The sequence below is a fragment of the Chiloscyllium punctatum genome, chromosome 18, assembly GCF_047496795.1.
Source record: "Chiloscyllium punctatum isolate Juve2018m chromosome 18, sChiPun1.3, whole genome shotgun sequence".
Lineage (NCBI taxonomy): Eukaryota > Metazoa > Chordata > Chondrichthyes > Orectolobiformes > Hemiscylliidae > Chiloscyllium > Chiloscyllium punctatum.
In genome coordinates this window covers 87,455,695-87,476,260 of record NC_092756.1, presented here as the reverse complement: position 1 = coordinate 87,476,260, position 20,566 = coordinate 87,455,695, and the positions used below count along the sequence as shown (strand labels likewise).

Below are 20,566 nucleotides of genomic sequence, written 5' to 3'. Positions count from 1 at the left end.
CACCCCCAACCCCATCTCATTTATCTCTCCACCCTGCAGGTTCCCTGCCTCTATTCCTGATGAAGTGCTTTTGCCCGAAACGTCGATTTTCCTTCTCCTTGGATGCTGCCTGACCTGCTGTGCTTTTCCAGCACCACTCTAATCCAGACTTTGGGAAGAATTTCCCTGTGCTGTTGCCCCGCAGTAACATTTGGGAGGAATTTCCCTGTGCTGTTGCCCCACAGTAACATTTGGGAAGAATTTGCTGTGCTGTTGCCCTGCAGTAACATTTGGGAAGAATTTCCCTGTGCTGTTGCCCTGCAGTAACATTTGGGAAGAATGTGCCTGTGCTGTTGCCCCGCAGTAACATTTGGGAAGAATCTCCCTGTGCTGTTGCCCCGCAGTAACATTTGGGAGGAATTTCCCTGTGCTGTTACCCTGCAGTAACATTTGGGAAGAATTTCCCTGTGCTGTTGCCCCGCAGTAACATTTGGGAGGAATGTGCCTGTGCTGTTGCCCCGCAGTAATATTTGGGAAGAATTTCCCTGTGCTGTTGCCCCGCAGTAACATTTGGGAGGAATTTCCCTGTGCTGTTGCCCCGCAGTAACATTTGGGAGGAATTTCCCTGTGCTGTTGCCCCGCAGTAACATTTGGGAGGAGCTGCCTGTGCTGTTGCCCCGCAGAAAGATGGCGGCCCTGGAAGATTACATCATCCCCCAGCCGGACTGACTGACGTCAGGCCCTTACCATCTATGGGCAACAAGCGGGTGACGTGCGCGCGGTCTGTGTTTTTTATGAATGAAAGGCATCTGCGTGTGTGAGTATCATCTGACCCAGGAATTCCAGGAACTGAGTTGTTTTCATACAGGCAAAATAGGGCAAGGGGGTTTGGAGATTAAACACACGGCAGACCTTGCCCAGTGGAAGAGTGAGTAAAGAAGCGGGGCTAATGTTTTTAGCAGGGTTTATTTTTGACTCCTCAGCGTTTTTATTTTGGGGGAAAAGGAAGCAAAAATAAGTTTTGTTTGCTGGGGAATAGTCAGTAGCAGTGTTGTTGTTGAGTTGGGTTGGGTGCTTTAGGCGCTGCATCACCATGAGTTGCAGTTCTACGAGCATGCACTTTTATGGTTGATTTGAGAATCCAGCCTGCCTCAACGTTGCTGTGTTTCAATTTGTTTTTGTTTTGCGGGTCTAGATTTTAAATTTATCTCAGGGACATAATGTTGGTTTCTGTTTGTTTCGCAGGTGTTAGGTTTTGTTTGTAATCTCCAACTACCTTCGTTTCCTTTTTGGACAAATGTTGTATTTTCTTGCTCATTTGCTTTGTAGACTGAAACTGGACCTTTCTCGCTTGGATTTTTTTTTGTTCTCTTCAAAACTTCGCTTTTTTTTTGCCCCCTGAAGCCGTTCCTTTCTAAGTGAACTGAACGAGGGTGGAGGAATAAAGGAAGAAGTGTAAACATCTAAACGTATCAGATATTGAACTTGAGAAAAGCTCAAAGAGGGAAAGGAAGTCCAGACGGGGAAGTACAGCATTCCACAGGTAGATAAAAATGTAAATAATGCTTCTATTATTTTTAAGTTGATTTAACAAGAGCTTTAAGTGATCCATTTTTAAAAAGGAAGTTGTAAAGAGAAACATTTGTTTTTGTTGAAGCACTGTTAAAGTCTGCATATGTTTGTCGCAATTTCTGTCCACATGCAGTCCCCGACAAGAACCTTTTACCATCCAAGCATCTGTTTAATATTTAACCATGTGGTTCGGCAACTATCTGGAATCCATTTCAGGACCTGAGTTATGTGGTTACTGGTCATTTCTTTTATTTGGAACTGGTGAGGTATTTTCCGGATTCCTGTGTCATCGTGGGCTGGGAGAGTTGACATGGGTTGTGATGGCTTCTGTAAAAATGCTCTAGATATTTTAATGTCGGCTGGCTGACTTTTATGGATACCAACAACTTATGCAGAGCTCCATACCAGTTATACGAACCCGTTTTATTTTTATTTTTTTGTAAACGAGAGCAAAAAGCTGATCTCAAGGCAAAAGGAAAAATGACCTGACTCTAGCTTCTGATCACTATGTATTTGTGTGTGTGTGTGTGTGTGTGTGTGTGAAAGAGAGAGCGCTGTGGTTTAGATGGTAGTCCACTTGCCTCTGGCCCACCAGAGTTGCTGACTTAAACTTTGCTCCAGAGCTTCACCACCAAAGTCAAAGCTGACTCTCCAGTGTATCACTGAGGGAGTGCTACACTGCTGAAGGTGTTGTCTTATGGATGGGATGTCAAACTGTAGCCTTGATGTGGAGGTGCTAGTGTTGGACTGGGGTGGACAAAGTTGAAAATTGCACAACACCCAGGAAGTAGTTCCAAATAAACCTAATGGACTACATGCAGGTGTTGTGTGATTTTAAAATTGTGTAGTCCTGTCTGTGCTGCTTGGGTGACACTATTTCAAAGAACAGGCCCCAGTCTTATGCCTGGATTAGTGGCTAATACTTACCTGTAACCGGCATCATGAAAAATAGATTGAATTGTTATAGTGACCAGACAATGTTTGGGGGTTTTGTGAACAATTCGTCCTACGCTATAATTATGTCGACAATTCAGAAAGTTGGTTCGCTTTCTTTTCAAGGTATTTGCTCAACAAATGTAGGCATCATTTGGGGGCATTCCTGATGAAGGACTCCTGCCCGAAACGTTGACTCTCCTGCTCCTCGGATGCTGCCTGACTGGCATCACGCTTTTCAACTCTGATCCCCGGCATCTGCAGTCCTCACTTTCTCCTAGTATCCATTTATTGCCCATGCCTAATGGTCCCTTGGGAAAGTGTTGGTGATTGTCTGCGGCAGTCTATGTGGGGAAGGGGCACTTAGTGCCATCAGGTAGGGTCTTCTGTGATTTTGACCCAGCAACACTGAAGGAATGGTGTGGCTATACAATGATGGTCAGGAACAGTGCTATAGAAAGGCTAGTCTTTTATATTTTATTTTGCAAGAGGCCCAGCTTGAAAATGTCTGTGTATGTCGAAGTGAGAGAGTAGAGTGAGACTTTAACACAGCTCCAAATAATCTAATGTTCAACTCCTGTCAAGGCTCTCTGCTTTGGGCAAGATGCCAAGAGATTTCCAGACGCGTCAAATGATCTCAAGATTTGGAGTTGGGATGGGGGGTGGTGTGGGTGTTGAAGTGAAGCCAATGTGATGTTTCCAAACCACCAAGGTCATCCTTCACCAGTTCAGACTTCTCCTTCTGCAAAGAGTGGAGGTGTAGATCATGGCCTTGTCCTGGGGTGATCAGCAGACAGTGGGAGTAGAATGGTGTAATGACTGTACCTCTTCCTACGTGGCAATAGAGCCAACCCTTCGAAAACAGAGCCGCACTGTGACGGGGAAAAAAAACACAACGGCTAAGGGGAGACTGAATTGTTGATGTTTTCACCTGTGGGGGTATGTTAAACTCGGCTGTTGCATTGAGTGAACGTGACATAGCAATGGTTGGGGGAATGTGGGTCATTAGCAGATCAGATTGTGTCCAGATTTCCTCTATAAATTTAAAGGCTATAAATCTAAGAGAGTCACTTAAAAATCTTCAAAAGAAAATGAGAAATTTCTGTACCCAACAACTTGGTAGATTAAAGTCGTGGAAACTGACCCTTTGGTCCAACTCATCCATACCAACCAGATGTCCTGCATTAATCTAGTCCCATTTGCTCACACTTAACCCATAATCTCTCTAAAGCCTTCCCATTCAGATTTCCATCCAGCTGCCCTTTAAATGTTGTAATTGTACCAGCCTGCTCCACTTTCTCTGACCACTCTAAGCATAAACCTAAGCAAGTAGCACAGAATCATTGGAGCATACGAGGCAGAAAAGATGAAAGTACTATGCTAATGGGGTTAGTTTTCAGTAGGGTGGTGGGGTGGGGGGTGGGTGGTGGGGTGGGGGGGTGGGGGGTGGGGGGTGGGTGGTGGGGGGGGGGGGACTCATTTGGAGCCAATGTTAAGTTCCACTTTTTTTTTAAAGAAACAACTTCTTTAGCTTGGGAAGTCCTTAGGATGTGGCCACACTGTGTCAAACACTTAGTTATGGTTCTCCATGGTCCAGTCTCAGCAGGGTATGAATTATATGAACGGCTAGTCCAATAGATTGAGTCAATGGTCTGCCAAGCTAATGGAAACTAGAGTATGTGTCTTTTGAGCGGAACACTAGGTATTGGGGGCGATTTGAAAAAGTATGTGTGTGAATGAGGAGATACATGGGGTAGGTTTGGTAGGGTGGCGGTAGTGGTCTGTCTGTCTGTCTGTCTGTCTGTCTAGGAGATAGATCTGCTGGTGGAGTAAAATGGGCTGGCTCAAAGTGATCCCTCTCATGTAACTAGTACTTAGTGTTGTCATCTTCGGTCTACATTGTAGCACCTCTGCTACAGCAGAGAAAAATATATTACATTTAGTCAGCACAGAAACGGGCCTTTGGTTTGACGTGTCCATACTGACCAAATTTCTCAAACTAAACTGGTCACATTTGGCCCATATCCCTCTGAACCTTTCCTGTTAATGTACCTGTCCAAATGTCTTTTAAATGTTGTAACTCATTTGCTGATTGTAATGACATCTATAAACTCCATTTGTATAGCACCTCTAATTATCTGAAGGTGCTACAGAGGACACAGTCAGGCACCAGGCTACTTGAGGCTGAAATGGTCTGTCAAACTAATGGAAACTAGAGAATGTGCCTTTTGAGCGGAGCACAAGGTATTGGGGGCAATTTGAAGAAGTGTGTGTGAACGAGGAGATACGTGGGATGGGCCCGTTAGGGTGGGAGTGGGGTGACAAATACGTGGCAAGTGCTGACGTATTTTGCAACCAATCAATTACTTCTGAAACTCAGTCATTGCCACGTGGGGCAATGTGCAAATTGTCCGTTGCAAAGTGCAAGGATAGGCCAAGTATGGCTGACTTTACTCCCATCCTTGTTTCCAAGGGTTGGGCTCGGACTTCCATTGGATTGATCCATGATTGTGGACGAAGCATTCCGGGATGAGTCTCGAACCTGAGGCTATTGGCCAAGAGGTAGGGATGCTACCACTGCATCCCAACAGCATATCTCTATTAAAGCCCGTTGTGACCAAAAAACTTAGCCGGAGAGAGAGGTTGTCAGGAGTGTTTTAAGAGGAGAGTAGGCTTTGAGAGGTGGAATGGTGTTGGGAGAGAATTCCAGGGGTTAGAACCCAGGGAACTAATGGAGAAATTAAAATTGAGAGTCATATTAGAGCAACACATACCTTCGAGGGCTGGAGGAGGATACAGATGGGACGAGGCATGGAACTTGAAAACCAGGTTGAGAATTTTGAAATGGTGACATTGGTTCCTGGTGAAGCAATTGTAGATTAGTAAGTACAGGATGATGAGTAAACCAGGAGCTCAGCACCAGAGTTGTGGATGACCATAAGTTTAGCGACTTGGAATGCATTGGAATTGTTATGGCGAGTGGTTACTGAAATGAGAGAGGCTGGTATCCCATCAGCCAGTCACCCTTTATTCCCACATGGAGAGTCCTTGACACTGATCCATCTCCAGATGTTGTGAAACTTGAAAGGATTCAGAAAAGATTTACAAGGATGTTTCCAGGGTTGGAGGGTTTGAGCTATGGGAGAGGCTAAATAGGCTGGGGCTGTTTTCCCCTGGAGCGTCAGAGGCTGAGGGGTGACCTAATTGAAGGTTTATAAAATCATGGGGGGGGGGGGGCATGGATAGGGTAAATAGACAAGGTCTTTTCCCTGGGGTGGGGGGAGTCCAGAACTAGAGGGCATAGGTTCAGGGTGAGAGGGGAAGGATACAAAAGAGACTTGAGGGTAAACGTTTTCACGCAGAGGGTGGTACGTGTATGGAATGAGCTGCCAGAGGAAGTGGTGGAGGCTGGTACAATTACAGCATTTAAAAGGCATCTAGATGGGTATACGCATAGGAAGGCTTTGGAGGGATATGGGCCGGGGGCTGGCAGGTGGAACTAGATTGCATTGGGATATTTGATCGGCATGGACGAGTTGGACCGAAGAGTCTGTTTCCGTGCTGTACATCTCTATGACTCCTGTTTTTTTTTTATTATTTTGACTGAACCTCTAACGCTTCTGCTTTCTTTTTCAATAAAATCCCCACACTGCTGCCTAACTATGGTAGTGCTTATCTTTCTCCCGTACTCATGACTCCTGTTTTTATGTTTACCAGGGTCCCTGATTGGGGCTGTTAATCTGGTTCAGTCAGGGAGCTTATATTCTGAGGTCCACCTGGCTGACCTCGTTACAATCTCGACAGAAACCAGGCTGTGAATGGAGATTTTGGCTGTGACTGAGCTTGAGCAGTGGTCAGTGTCAGAGCGGTGGAAGTAGGCAGTTTTAATGATGGAGCAAGTATGGAATTGGAAATTCATCCAAATACTCAACAACTTCAGCGTATCAGCTTGATGGGATGCTGAGCAAGAGAAGGAATGCGCAAGTGCTGACGTATTGTAAGACCAATTAATTACTTCTGAAGCTCAGTCTTTCCTGCCACATGGCAAGATGTGCAAATCACCCATTGCAAAGTGCAATTCTGTGGATGGTAAGCAAGAGGAGTGGCTAATGAGCGTTATTAAGGGATGAGTTTTAGTTTGGACTTTTGGAGCACACCCTTCATTTCCTTCGACTGTGTCATGGGATCTTTGACCTCCCACTGCTGCCCACTCCCCCTCAATCTTTGTTAATACCTCACCTGAAAGCTAAAGGTTCTGCACTCCCACACCTCTTAGCGTTGCGTTAGATGTCACAGTAGACTGGGAGGGTGTGAATCATTAACCTGTTGACTGGCAGACCAGGCTGAGTCAAACGGAGGAAACAAATGCTAGTCTAAAATTGGAACAATATTTAGCAGAGCTCCAAGTTGGGATTTTTATTATTGAACAAGCAACCTTCTAACGAAGCTCAAACCCTTGAAAATATATGCGTTTTCCCTGAAATCATAAAAGTCACTGGTGTAATTGTCTCCTGATCCTGCATTATTGCTGCTTTCTAGGTTCTTACCCTCTACAGAAGCACTTTTTCTTTGTTGAACTATTATTTCCTCTGTCCTCTCTTTGTCATCTGACCATTGGTGCATTCATTGCATCTGCACTTTACTTTTTTAAGAGCATGGTTTTCTGTTTGTTTTACTTTTGATTTCTCCCCCTTGCTACTTTGCTATGGAACTTGCACTATAAGCGATTTCTTCTCTGTGGCCATTCACTGTTTTCTGAGCGAACACACTGGATTCGAATTCTGCTCCAAAGACCCAGTATGAGATTGGACAAGTGCACCAAAGTGGTGATTCTTCAAAGGAGCAGGGTTGCCTGCCCATCAGTGTTGCTGCCATCGCTGGTCTCTCTGCTAACATCATTCAAAATTGATCACGCCATCATTACCTCATTGCTGTTTTGAGGGACCATGCTGTGGGCAAATTTCTTGCCTTGATTCATTAATGTAGAACTGTGATTACTCTTTCCATTGGCTCTGGGGGTCATGTGGCTGCAATCGACGCCAGTTAAATGGACAGCCTTGTGGGTTGGTAATATTTTGGGCAGCTGTTGCCAATCTTCAGGCACTATGCCATGTTTACGCCTGCTATTTCACCCCCATCAGCAATGTCAGGGGCAGTAGGATCAGAACTACATATAGCACAGAAAGACAACCCAACCCATTCATGCCGACCAGCATTCCTAAACTGAACAAATCCCATTTGCCTGCGTTTGATCCATATCCCTCTAAACCTTCCCTATCCATGTACCTGTCCAAACGTCTTTTAAATGTTATAATTGTACCTGCCTCTACCACTTCCTTTTGCAGCTTGTTTCATAAATGCAGCATAAAAGTTGCTCCTCAGGTCCCTTTCCCCTCTCTCGCTCGTCCTTAGCTGTGATTAACTTTTGGAAGAATGTACTAGGAGAACGTGACGACTGCCGATTGCTGGAGATCAGAGTGGAGAGTGTGGTGCTGGAAAACCTGTCAGGAATCAGGGGCTTATGCCCGAAACATCGGATTCTGCTGCTCCTCGGATGCTGCCTGACCGGCTGTGCTTTTCCAGCACCACACTCTCGACTTCTGAATAATGTCCGCCGGTGCCTATTCAAAGGGGAAATATTGCCATCAACGATGCCAATAGCTCCAACTGCGCTCAATTGACTTGGCGTTCTGTGTGTATTTGTACATTTTCGCGAGTGGGTTAGTAGATAGTGTGGGAGGGTAACCACTCCTCCCAAGGCAGCAAGCAATGACAGAGAGTTGTGACCACAGCCCTGTCCATCACACAACCCAGCCTTCCATCCATTGACTCCATCTGTTCTTCCCACTGCCTCAGGAAAGCAACCAATGTAATGAAAGACCCCTCCCACCTTGAGTATAGTCCCTTCCACCCTCTGCCATCAGGCAGAAGTTATAAAAGTTTGAATACATGTACAAATTGCTTCTTCCCCGCTGTTATCACATTTTTGAAGGGACCTCTCAAGTTCGGGTCGCGCTCGCTCTCACTCTCGTTCTTGCTCTCGCTACACTCTGTGGCTGTGTTCAGCAGCTGTTCTGCTACCCTGATGCACTTTGTATGGTAGCGAAGCAACACTTTTCACTGTACGTGTGACGAATATAAGTCAGTCTCAAACTCTGGGACATTATTTGTGCTGATAGTTGAACTCGAGTCACTAGACCCTGATGGTCTGTTGATTACGTTTTTAAAAAGCCAATTAATTCTGGCAGCTATAGGGTAAGTCTCTCCAATACAATAAATGCAGCATGGGTTCAAAAACCTGGTGTCTGATGGATTGACTGAACACCACAGTGAATCATGACCACCTTTGGCCCTCCTGTGCCAAGTGGCACATGACACAGCTGAAACCTGTGTTTCACTCCATGACAGTGTGCTATTTTCTGGGATAAGTTACTAGACTGTCATCAGAGTCTATAGCAGGGCATTCCACATGAGCGGTCAAGATTAAAAGGTATAACGTTGGGGTTGTGCGATGCATGGCTGGACTCGGACCCTACACTTCAATCTCTGATGCACTTCCATACTAACAAACAGTATATGCTTGTTTGGTTTGGTACACGTGCCTTTATTGGTCAGTGCATTGAGTATAGGATTTGGGAGGTCATGTTGCGGCTGTACTGGTTATTGGCTAGGCCACTTTTGGAATATTGTGGGCATTTCTGGTCTCCCTCCTATAGGAAGGATAGAGTCATAGAGTTGTACAGCATGGAAACAGACCCTTCGGTCCAACCCGTCCATGCCGACCAGATATCCCAACGCAATCTAGTCCCACCTGCCAGCACCTGGCCCATATCCCTCCAAACCCTTCCTATTCATGTATACCCATCCAAATGCCTCTTAAATGTTGCAATTGTACCAGCCTCCACCACTTACTCTGGCAACTCATTCCATACCCGTACCACCCTCTGTGTGAAAATGTTGTCCCTTAGGTCTCTTTTATATCTTTCCCCTCTCACCCTAAACCTATGCCCTCTAGTTCTGGACTCCCCTACTTAAGGGAAAAGACTTTGCCTATTTACCCTATCCATACCCCTCATAATTTTGTAAACCTCTATAAGGTCACCCCTCAGCCCCTGACACTCCAGGGAAAACAGCCCCAGCCTGTTCAGCCTCTCCCTATAGCTCAAATCCTCTAACCCTGGCAATATCCTTGTAAATCTTTTCTGAACCCTTTCAAGTTTCACAACATCTTTCCGATAGGAAGAAAACCAGAATTGCATGCAATATTCCAACAGTGGCCTAACCAATTCCCTGTACAGCTCCCAACCCCTGTACTCAATACTCTGACCAATAAAGGAAAGCATACCAAATGCCTTCCTCACTATCCTATCTACCTGCAAACTCCACTTTCAAGGAGCTATGAACCTGCACTCCAAGGTCTCTTTGTTCAGCAACACTCCCTTGACCTTAGCAGGACTTATACACTTAATGGTAAGATTTGCTTTCCCAAAATGCAGCACCTTCGATTTATCTGAATGAAACTCCATCTGCCACTTCTCAGCCCATTGTCCCATCTGGTCAAGATCTTGTTGAAATCTGAGGTAACCCTCTTCGCTGTCCACTACACCTCCAATTTTGGTGTCATCTGCAAACTTACTAACTGTACCTCTTATCCTTGCATCCAACTCATTTATGTAAATGACAAAAAGTAGAGGGCCCAGCACCGATCCTTGTGGCACTCCACTGGTCACAGGCCTCCAGTCTGAAAAACAACCCTCCACCACCACCGTCAGTCTTCTACCTTTGAGTCAGGTCTGTTTCCAAATGGTTAGTTCTCCCTTTATTCCATGAGATCTAACCTTGCTAGTCAGTCTCCTATGGGGAACCTTGTTGAATGCCTTACTGAAGTCCATATAGATCACATCTTCTGCTCTGCCCTCATCAATCCTCTTTGTTACTTCAAAAAACTCAATCAAGTTTGTGAGACATGATTTCCCACTCACAAGGCCATGTTGACTATCCCAAATCAGTCCTTGCCTTTCCAAATACATGTACATCCTGCACTTCAGGATTCCCTCCAACAACTTGCCCTCCACCGACGTCAGGCTCACTGGTCTATAGTTCACTGGCTTGTCCTTAACACCTTTCGTATACAGTGGCACCACGTTAGCCAACCTCCAGTCTTCCGGCACCTCACCTGTGACTATTGATGATACAAATATCTCAGCAAGAGGCCCAGCAATCACTTCTCTAGCTTCCCACAGAGTTCTAGGGTACACCTGATCAGGTCCTGGGGATTTATCCACCTTTACATGTTTCAATACATCCAGCACTTGCTCCTCTGTAATCAGGACATTTTGCAAGATGTCACCATCTATTTCCCCTACAGTCTATATCTTCCATATCCTTTTCCACAATAAATACTGATGCAAAATGCTCATTTATATCTCCCCCATTTTCTGTGGCTCCACACAAAGGCCGCCTTGCTGATCTTTGAGGGGCCCTATTCTCTCCCTAGTTACCCTTTTGTCCTTAATATATTTGTTAAAACCATTTGGATTCTCCTTAATTCTATTTGCCAAAGCTATCTCATGTCCCAAAGTTGAAAGGGTTCTGAAAATATTTGAAGGGTGTTGTCAGGGTTGGTGGGTTTGAGCTATAGGGAGATGCTGAATAGGCTGGGGCTGTTTTCCCTGGAGCGTCGGAGGCTGAGGGGTGACCTTATAGAGGATTACAAAATCATGAGGGACATGGATAGGGTAAATAGACAAGGTCTCTTTTCTTTGGGAGAAAGTGAGGACTGCAGATGCTGGAGATCAGAATCAAAAAGTGTGGTGCTGGGAAAGCACAGCCAGTCAGACAGCATCTGAGGAGTCAGCGAGGGTTTTTGTTTTTTGGGAATCCAAAATTAGATGGCATAGGTTTAAAGTGAGAGAGGAAAGGGACCTAAGGGGCAACGTTTTTACACAAGGGTGGTTCGGGCATGGAATGAACTACCTGAGGCAGTGGTGGATGTGGGTACAATTGCAATGTTTAAAAAACATTTGGGTAGATAGATGAATAGGGAAGGTTTGGAGGGAAGTGAGCCAGGAGCAGGCAGGTGAGACTAGTTTAGTTTGGGATTACATTCAGCATAGATTAGTTGGACCAAAGGGTCTGTTTCCGTGCTGTGACTCTGCAGCAAACATTTTATTAACTGTTGCCAAAGGGACCAAGAATGTGCCAATGAACTAGATATTCTGATTGATCAAGAGATCTACGTAATCAATGTAAAACAAAAACACTAAGTAATCGAAACATGATGCAAGGGGGTGTATACGTTACTGTTCTACTTTATTTGAGTGCCGCTGGAAAAGCACAGCCAGTCAGGCAGCATCTGAGGAGCAGGAGAGTCGATGTTTTGGGCATAAGCTATTCATCAGGAAGAGCTTATGCTCGAAACATTGACTCTCCTGCTCCTCGGGTGCTGCCTGACCAGCTGTGCTTTTCCAGCGCCACACTTTTTGACTCTGATCTCCAGTCCTCCCTTTCTCCTGTTATACTTCATTCACTACGTAAATCACTTAAATAATAATGCAACTTCACCTGAAACAAAATTTACCAGCTGAGAGCCTTCTCACTCACGCCCTCGACTGACCACTCGGACATTAGGGCATTTTGAGGAGAAATTGAATCAACTGTAGTTATTTCATGTGGCTGTTCAATTGAAAGACAGGTGGATTCACATTGAGGTAAATTAAAAAGTAAAATAATTGGACAGAATAATACAGTAAACTTTTGCACTATTTGGGATATATAATTTTATTAAGAGTGCCTGTTTATAAGGCGCCAGTTAAAACCAAGTTTGCTAGACTAGAATCCAAGACTTGTTATATCGTCATTACTCCTCTCCATCTTACTTGCTGTTTTTAATCTCTTAAATTCCCAAACTGTAAAGCTTTATAAACCAAGGTCTTTGCATCCTTGGTGTTGAGGAAGCACCACCATGTTGGGCATGGTGTCTATCTAATGAAATGTTTCAACTGAGATACCATCAGCCGCCTTGAATGACAGAAACATAAAAAAAAGGGAAGGAATAGGCTATTCAGCCCATCGAGTCTGCTTGAGCCATTCAGTAAGATCATTCTACTCAATACCCTATTCCTACTTTCGCCCCATACTCTTTGATCCATTTAGCCTTGAGATCCAACTCTTTCTTGAAAGATCCCATAGCTACTGCAATTCCTTAATGCAGCACAGTGGCTCAGTGGTTAGCACTGCTGCCACACAGCACCAGGGCGCTGGGTTCGATTCCAGCCTAGGATGGCTTTCTGTGTGGGTTTCTTCCAGATGCTCTGGTTTCCTTCCACAGCCCAAAGATGTTCAGGATAGGTGGATTGGCCATGCTGAATTGCCCGTAGTGTCCAGGTCTGTATAGGTTAGAGGGATCAACCATGGATAATGTAGGGTTACAGGGATAGGGTAGGGAGGTGGGTCTGGATGGGATGTCTTCGGAGAGTTGGTGTGGACTTGTTGGGCCGAATGGCCTGTAGTGTGTTTAAACAATTTGGGAATCCGTTATCTGGAAAACCTTGGGACCTGCTGGGTTTTGGATAAAGGATATTTTTGGTTTTTGAGTCCACTGTTCCATTTGAAAGGAAAATTTGCTGAACCTGAACAAGCCTGAAAACAAATTTATTTTCCAAACTTGGCATATCAACATGTCCGTTTGGGTCTGCTTCCAAAAGGACCACTGACTTTTTTTTTTGGAAATACAGGTTTAAAAAATACCTGAGTTTTGTTCAAGTTAACTTTGGAGCACTTAGATAGATAGAGATATACAGCACGGAAACAGACCCTTCAATCCAACTTGTCCCTGCCGACCAGATGTCCCTACCCACTTTGTTACGACGCTGTGAAAGGCGCTACATAAATGTGAAATCAATCTTTCCTTTTTGCTTAAAAGTAAAGCCCTCCTAAATAAAGAACGAAAATTGTGAACTGCATAAAATTATTAAATGCTGCTCATGTGAAGTCTCAAGTTCACCTGATGGTCGCAAGGCCAGAGGTACCAGAATTCCAATAAGTGTTTTCTCATTCTCGTCCAAATTGATTCCAGCAACACTCCTACACTCCGGTCAAGATGGGGATACACTTGCCTGATGTAAATATAGGCAATGTACCAGAGTGACAGCAATATCAGCTGATCTCCCAGTGACATTTAAATCTGAGATCTGTTTGCTTTTTCTACAATAACAATACAACCTCCTTTGTTACCTGCTGCTTAAAAAAAAAAACTGGTTTGATGAATTGTCGGGCCAAAGAAAGGGCATGCATTTGTCTTATTTTTAAAACTCCTTTCATGCGATGTGGGAGTCTCCATGAAAGCGGGTATTTGCTGCCTGTCCCTGATTGCCCTTGACTCTTAAATGGCCCAGTTCAGTTGACCGACATTCACAAAATTTCATAGAATCCCTACAGTGCAGAAAGAGGCCATTTGGCCCATCAAATCTGCACTAATTTTTCACCAACCCCCCCCCAACAGCAACCCACCCAGACCCAGCACTGTGCACCTGAGTCCCATCACCCCCACATTTCCCACGACTAACTCACCTATCCTACACATCCCTGGACACTATGGCTACTCCACCTAATCCGCACATCTTAGGACTGTGGGAGCACTCGGAGTAAGCCCACACAGACACGGGGAGAATGTGCAAACTCCACACAGACAAGTCGCCCGAGGCTGGAATCGAACCTGGGTTTCTGGTGCCGTGAGGTAGTAGTGCTAACCACTGAGCCACTGTGCCGTACCTAAACCTAACCCATCAGTTTAAATGGGTTCACCCAACCCATCTCTCCTTTTTCACTCATTCTCCCAACAATAAGGAGGGACCAGGTCTCCAGCTGATGTAAGATGCTTCTTCATGAGTTAACGTGTGTAGCCATTTGTGAGCAGATTAAGTGGCCACTCTCATGGCATCAGGTCAAATGAATGAAGAGCAGTGGAATTAGTGAAAGCAGATCCCCATTTATATGTAAAAAATGGTTTATTTAATTCCGTAATGTGACTGAACAGTGGGTGGTTAGTGCAGGAACACTGCTCTCTAGTGTAGTACAATGAGGCTCCTGTTAGATTTGGGTTTGACACTGAACATGTCGAATTGTCTCTCTGCTCTGCCACAGCAGGGGGGTATTCCTTCCAGCTGTAGTATTTCACAGACTGGGTGAGTAAGCAACTTTGCATCATCGACTGGTCAATTTTCGTATCCCCTTGTAAATATAACGATTTTAATTGTCTCAATCCCTTTCGCAATCTCTGGATGTCCCAAGGTGCTTTACAAGTAATGAAGGACTTCTGCTTTGTTTTATCCCATTGTAACAGAGAGCAACTTGTGCCAGCTACCTGGTTTTGGTCATTATGGAGTGGTATCTTGTGGTAAAGAAAGCATTTGGCCTGCTTGCCTTAATTGCTCAACCTACCAAGTACAGGAGACGGGACATCATGTTGAGATTGTACATGGCATTGGTGAGGCCATTTCTGGGGTTCAGCTTACACTCCATAGGATCATAGAGAGGAACTGCACAGAAACATACCCTTCGCTCCAATTCGTCCATGCTGACTGAATATTCTAAGGTAATCAAGTCCCATTTACCAGCACTTGGCCCCTATCCCTCTAAACCCTTCCTATTCATATACCCATCCAGATGCCTTTTAAATGCTGCAATTGTACCAGCCTCAACCACTTCCTCTGGCAGCTCATTCCATACATCCACAGTGTAAACAAACTGCCCTTTAGGTCCCTTTTATATCTTTCCCCTCTCGCCCTAAACCTATGCCCTCTAGTTCTGGACTCCCCCCCCCCCCCCACCCCAGGGAAAAGACATTGTCTGTTTACCCTATCCATGTCCCTCATGATTCTATAAGGTCACCCCTCAGCCTCTGATGTTCCAGCCTATTCAGCCTCTCCCTGCAGCTCAAACTCTCTAACCCTGGCAACATCCTTTTCAGGTTTCACAACATAGGAGGGAGGCTGGAATTGCGCACACTATTCCAAAAGTGGCCTAACCAATGTCCTGTACCGTTCTGGTTACCTTTCTGTAGGAAGGATATTATTAAATTGGAGAAGGTTCAGAAAAGATTTATCAGAATTTTGGAGGGACTGGAGGGTTTGAGTTACGAAGAAATACTGGGACATGTTTTCCTGGAGTGTAGGAAGTTGAAGGGTGACCTCCGTGAGGTTTTTAAAATCATGAGGGGCAAAGATAAAGTGAACAGCAAAGCTTTCTTCCCTAGGGTAACAGATTTCAAAACTAGGGGGCATATTGTTAAGGGTGAGAGGAGAAAGATTTAAGAGATGTGAGGGGCAACCTTTTCCACACGCAGGATGGTTCACGTGGAATGAACTGCCAGAGGATGGTGGTAAATGCAGGTAACTGTTACAACATTTAAAAGACATTTGGACAGGTTTATGAATAGGAAAGGTTTAGAGGGATATGGGCCAAACACAGGCAAATGAGACCAGTTTAATTTGGAAAATTTGGACGTCGTGCGCTAGTTGGGCTGAAGGGTCTGTTTCCATGCTGTATGACTGTCTCTATAATTGTTATGTCCAGCCCTTCATTTAACAATTCAGTCTGATTAATGGCAGCCTCCGACAATGCTGCACTTCCTCCATGTTGCACTGGAGCGTCAGATTTGACTTTGCCTGCTGCAGGAGGCAATGGCCTAGTGGTATTATCACTGAACTGTTAACCTAGTGACTCTGGTAACATTCTGAGAACGTGGGTTTGAATCCCACCAGGGCAGACGGTGGAATTAAGAATCTAATGATGACCATGGATCTGTTGCTCATTGTTGGAAAAACCCATCTGGTTCACTAATGTCTTTTAGGGAAGGAAACTGCCATCCTTACCTACATGTGACTTCAGACCCACAGCAATGTGGTTGACTCTTAACTGTCCTTTGGGTAATTCGGGATGGACAATAAATGCTGCCTAACCAGCAATGGCCTCATCCCGTGGATGAATTATAGAAAAGAATGGGGCTTGAATCCACAGCCACTTAACTCGATTGATATTAACTGGCACTCTCTGTCTGATTAAAGGTCTTTGATGTGCCTTGCTACCTTTGTGGGCAGTGCAGAGTTGGAATAAGCTTGGTGGTTTGGATCTACAGAAATGATGGGGTGCAACAAATAGCATTTGGCCATTGAGCATTAGCAACGCTGAAGCTATGACATCATATTTGGATTGCCCATGTGTTGTGTAGAAGCTGTGAGTTGGCAGTATCAGATGATATTCTGCTACTTGAGCAATCATGTCAATTACACTTTGAACTTGTATTTATCAGTTTTGATAAAAATACATCATTGCAAATGTTTTGTTTGTGACACAGCAGTTGTCAGTAGTAATGGTTATCAACATACTGATGCAATTACTCATTTGATTTCTTTCACATATACAGTAATCGTTGTTGATAAAGTCAACTTACATAGTGACATTTATTCTTGATTATGAGTAGTTATAATTGTCAGGAATAAATGGCAGCTGCGTATCAATTTAACATTTGTTCTTATCAGTTTTATCTTTGCATCTTTCCAAAGTATCACCAGGAGCTTTCCAATTGACTGACCAGGGCCTTGAGATACATCTTTGTTTTGGTTCAGCGTTTGCAATTGTAGTGTCATTTCTAATTGGAGCAGTCCCCAAGGAAAATCTGAAACAAAAAGACTTTCTTATTGGTGGTAGCTGTTGAGCTTTGTGAAGTTCTTAAATGGGTTAGCTTGCAACAGTGAGTGCCTGTGTATTTTGATGCTTTCAAGCTAACGTGCTCAGCTCCTCCCCACAAAAGGCTTCTATTGCTGTATCCACCTAGCCAGCAGAAACCTACACTTGACCCTTCAAGCATTAGGCCTACTACAGCGATGCGTAGCCTGTTCTCTGTTCTCTTTCCTCCCCCCCCCCCCCCCCCCCCCCAACTCTCTCCAACCAGGGGTGAAATAGACTTTTCCCACTGAGAAGGGAGTATGGCTTAACAGTGATCTAACTCCATTGACCCACCTTCACTCCATGCACCTTCCTCACTCTCAAAAAAAGCTACCAATCTCTTCATTTTAAAAGACTTGATTTGATATTGGTTGCTGTTTGCAAACAAAAGAAGTATGCCACAGGGAGTGTTCTGAATTCCAGGCTCAGGAAAGATGCATCGAAAAGTGCAGAAGCAGCTTTTATAACAAAATAGAATTAGCTTTATTGTCACACAAACTCAGATGAGTCCAGTGAAAAGTTTACAGTCATCACAAACGGCACTACCTTACTTACAAGTTACCCAAGTACAGATTCTTCAGTACAAGTTTTGGGGAAAAAAAATTAGAAAAGTAAAGAAATAAAGCATTCAGCATTTCAAATCATAGGAATAAATTGGAGAAATAGAAAAGTAAAAAGTTGAGAATAACTACATGACAGCGATTTTGGACTTGACAACGATAGTTCCAGGGATGAGCAACTTCGTTTGTGAGGATAGATTGAAGAAGTTTACATTGTCCTCTTTGGAAAGAAGGTCAAGAGGAGATCTACTCAAGTTTTTCAAAATCGTGAATGGGCTGGACAGTGTATATAGGGAGAAGCTTTTCCCGTTTGTGACAGGAACAAGAACACAAGGCCATAGATTTTAAAGTGATTTGGAAAAGGAGCAAATTTGATGTCAGCAAAAACAGCACGTTTTCATTTGGCAAGTAGTTAGGGTCTGGAATTCAATGCCTGGAAATATCATGGAGGCAGATTCAGTTGGGGCATTGGATGATTATATGGATAGAAACAAAGGGTATGGGGACAAAAGTACAAGATTGACACTGGGTAATAAGGTTCAATTAGAAAACCAGTTTTGACACAGTGGGCCAAATGGCTGCCTTCAGTTGAAACACTTCTGACATTCTGTCAAGAATTTTCAATCTTCCCACTTGAGCGAAATGGTGTTGGGGTTCTGTGCCCTATCTTATCCTCAGCTAGAGGAATTAGAGGAATTTTCCACTCTCCTTTTTAATATCTTGAAAACCCAACATTCCTCAACCTAAATTCCAAGGAATGAATCCTGAGTTCACTTGATCTTATTGAGCAGCTCGGTGGCTCAGTGGTTAGAACTGCTGCCTCACAGCGCTGGGGACCTGGGTTCGATTCCAGTTTCAGGTGACTTTGTAAACTCCACACAGAGTTTCTCCCTGTGTCTTTGGTTTCCTCCCACAGTCCAAAGATTACACGGTTTGGCCGTGCTAAATTGCTCCATAGTATGCAAGCTAGGTGGGTTAACCATGGGAAATGTAGAGTTATAGGGAGAGGATAGGGGTGTGTGTCTGGGCGGGAGGTTCTTTAACAGCTCAGTATGGTCTCAATGGGCTGAACTGCTTCCACACTGCAGGGATTCTATGATTCTTTCCTTTGTAATCTGACCCTTGGAACCCAGGTAGGATTAGAGTATGTGGGTTCAAGTATCAAAGATGTATTAACGTCACTTTAGCAAATACATAACCCTCTTAAGGAGTGGCATCTGCTAAGAGCTGCTCCAGTTAAGGTCCAACCTTGCATCATTCAAGCATGACATCTACCCACCCACCTTCTAGATACTCTCAAAAAGGTGTAGATGTGCATAAAAAAAGCCAGGATAGAGTGAGGAAAGCCATTTTCACTCATTGTTTAGGGTCTGGAATACACTGCACTGCCTGGTGGAGGCAGGTTCAGCTCCTCCATTAAAGGGGGTACAGGATGAGGGGTGTTGGCTCAGTGCTTAGCACAGCAGCCTCTGAGTGCCAGGGACTTGGGTTCGATTCCACCCTCTGGCGTCTGTCAGTGTAAAGTTTGCACGTTTCTCATGTGTCTGCGTGGGCTTCCTTCCCACTGTTCAAAAGTGTGCAGGTTTCAGTGAATTGGCCATGGGAAATGTAGATTTACAGGGATGGTGGGGGGAGGGGGGGACAGAGTTGTCTGGGTGGGGAATTCTCTTCAGAGGGTCAGCATGGCCTTGATGGGCCAACTGGTCTGCTTCCGCACTGCAGGGTTTCTGTGATTATTTGAATAGAATTAATGTGCAAGGATATGTACAAGTAGGAGATTGGCACTAGTTGGCAAAGTGCACTTTAACCAGTGGGCATGATGGACTGAATGGCATGCTTCTGTGCTGTGAAGGTTCTGTGAGGCAAAGACAAACGTTCCAGCAGCTCTTTCAATGATTGATTGCTCCCTGCCTTCTCAATCCTTTAATAATCCAGTGCGTCCAGGCAGACCAAACTCTCTACACCACCTTTGACCGTTCAGAAAGAATTCTGTTCCGAAGAACTCCCTGGGAAGATCCTGGTGCCAATCATTGTCCACTCCTTGTTTACTCTCCCAATACCACCCCCACCCTGACCACTGAGTTACGCTCAGGGAAATCCCTTCCATGGAATTGAAAATTTAATGGGTACAGATAATTACTACTGGCATCTTGCTCATCTTGGTCGTTGCGTGGCTGCCAATAAAACAGGGACACCACGGTGGTAATTTTAAACTGGATTTTTTTTAAAGCAGCTTCTCTCTCTGCCAGACAACCAGTAATCGGCCTCCTGACCATTGTTTTGCTGCAATGAGAAGGATGAGATAGGAGCCACAGACTCTTTACTGCAGATAATAACATATTTTTTCATATTTAGTTGAGAACTAAGAGCCTTCCAAGGTAGCAGATACACGGGAGCACCATCACCCACATGTTCTGCTCATCCATCCTGACCTGGAAATATATCTCCATTCCTTTGGGTGTCGCTGGGTCAATATTGTGGACCTCTCTCCCTAATGGTGTTGTAGGTCTAACCACACCCCATCGACATCAGCGGTTCAAGGTAGTACCTTGCACCACCTTCCCCAGTATAATTAGGGGTGGGATATAAATGCTAGCCCAGCCATTAACCCTCCCCACAACCCAAGAACAAAGGGCATCTCTGCCCAGGCAATAAATACCAGCAACACCCATATCTTACAAATGACTAAAGAAAAAAAAATGAGATTTCACTGTGAATAATTATAATTAATTGCAAAATCCAGTTCTATTTAATTTACAGAAAAGTGAGAAGCTATTGCACCGTGCAGTTTGTAT

At 44.6% G+C, this 20,566-nt stretch overlaps 1 protein-coding gene across 5 annotated transcripts in view; it reads left to right on the top strand.

The window, feature by feature from the left end:
- Positions 1–813: 813 nt before the first annotated feature.
- The window catches only part of LOC140488943 (transcription factor MafK-like), a 65,084-nt gene continuing 45,331 nt past the window's right edge, over positions 814–20,566 (top strand). For 2 of the 5 annotated variants that reach the window (XM_072588167.1, XM_072588161.1), the window contains exons 1-2: positions 814–907; positions 1,309–1,522. The gene's annotated coding sequence lies outside the window, so the exon portion shown is untranslated. Of the gene's footprint in view, positions 908–1,224; positions 1,535–20,566 lie in introns of all 5 variants that reach the window. The other 3 variants (XM_072588165.1, XM_072588164.1, XM_072588163.1) reach the window with 3 other exon arrangements.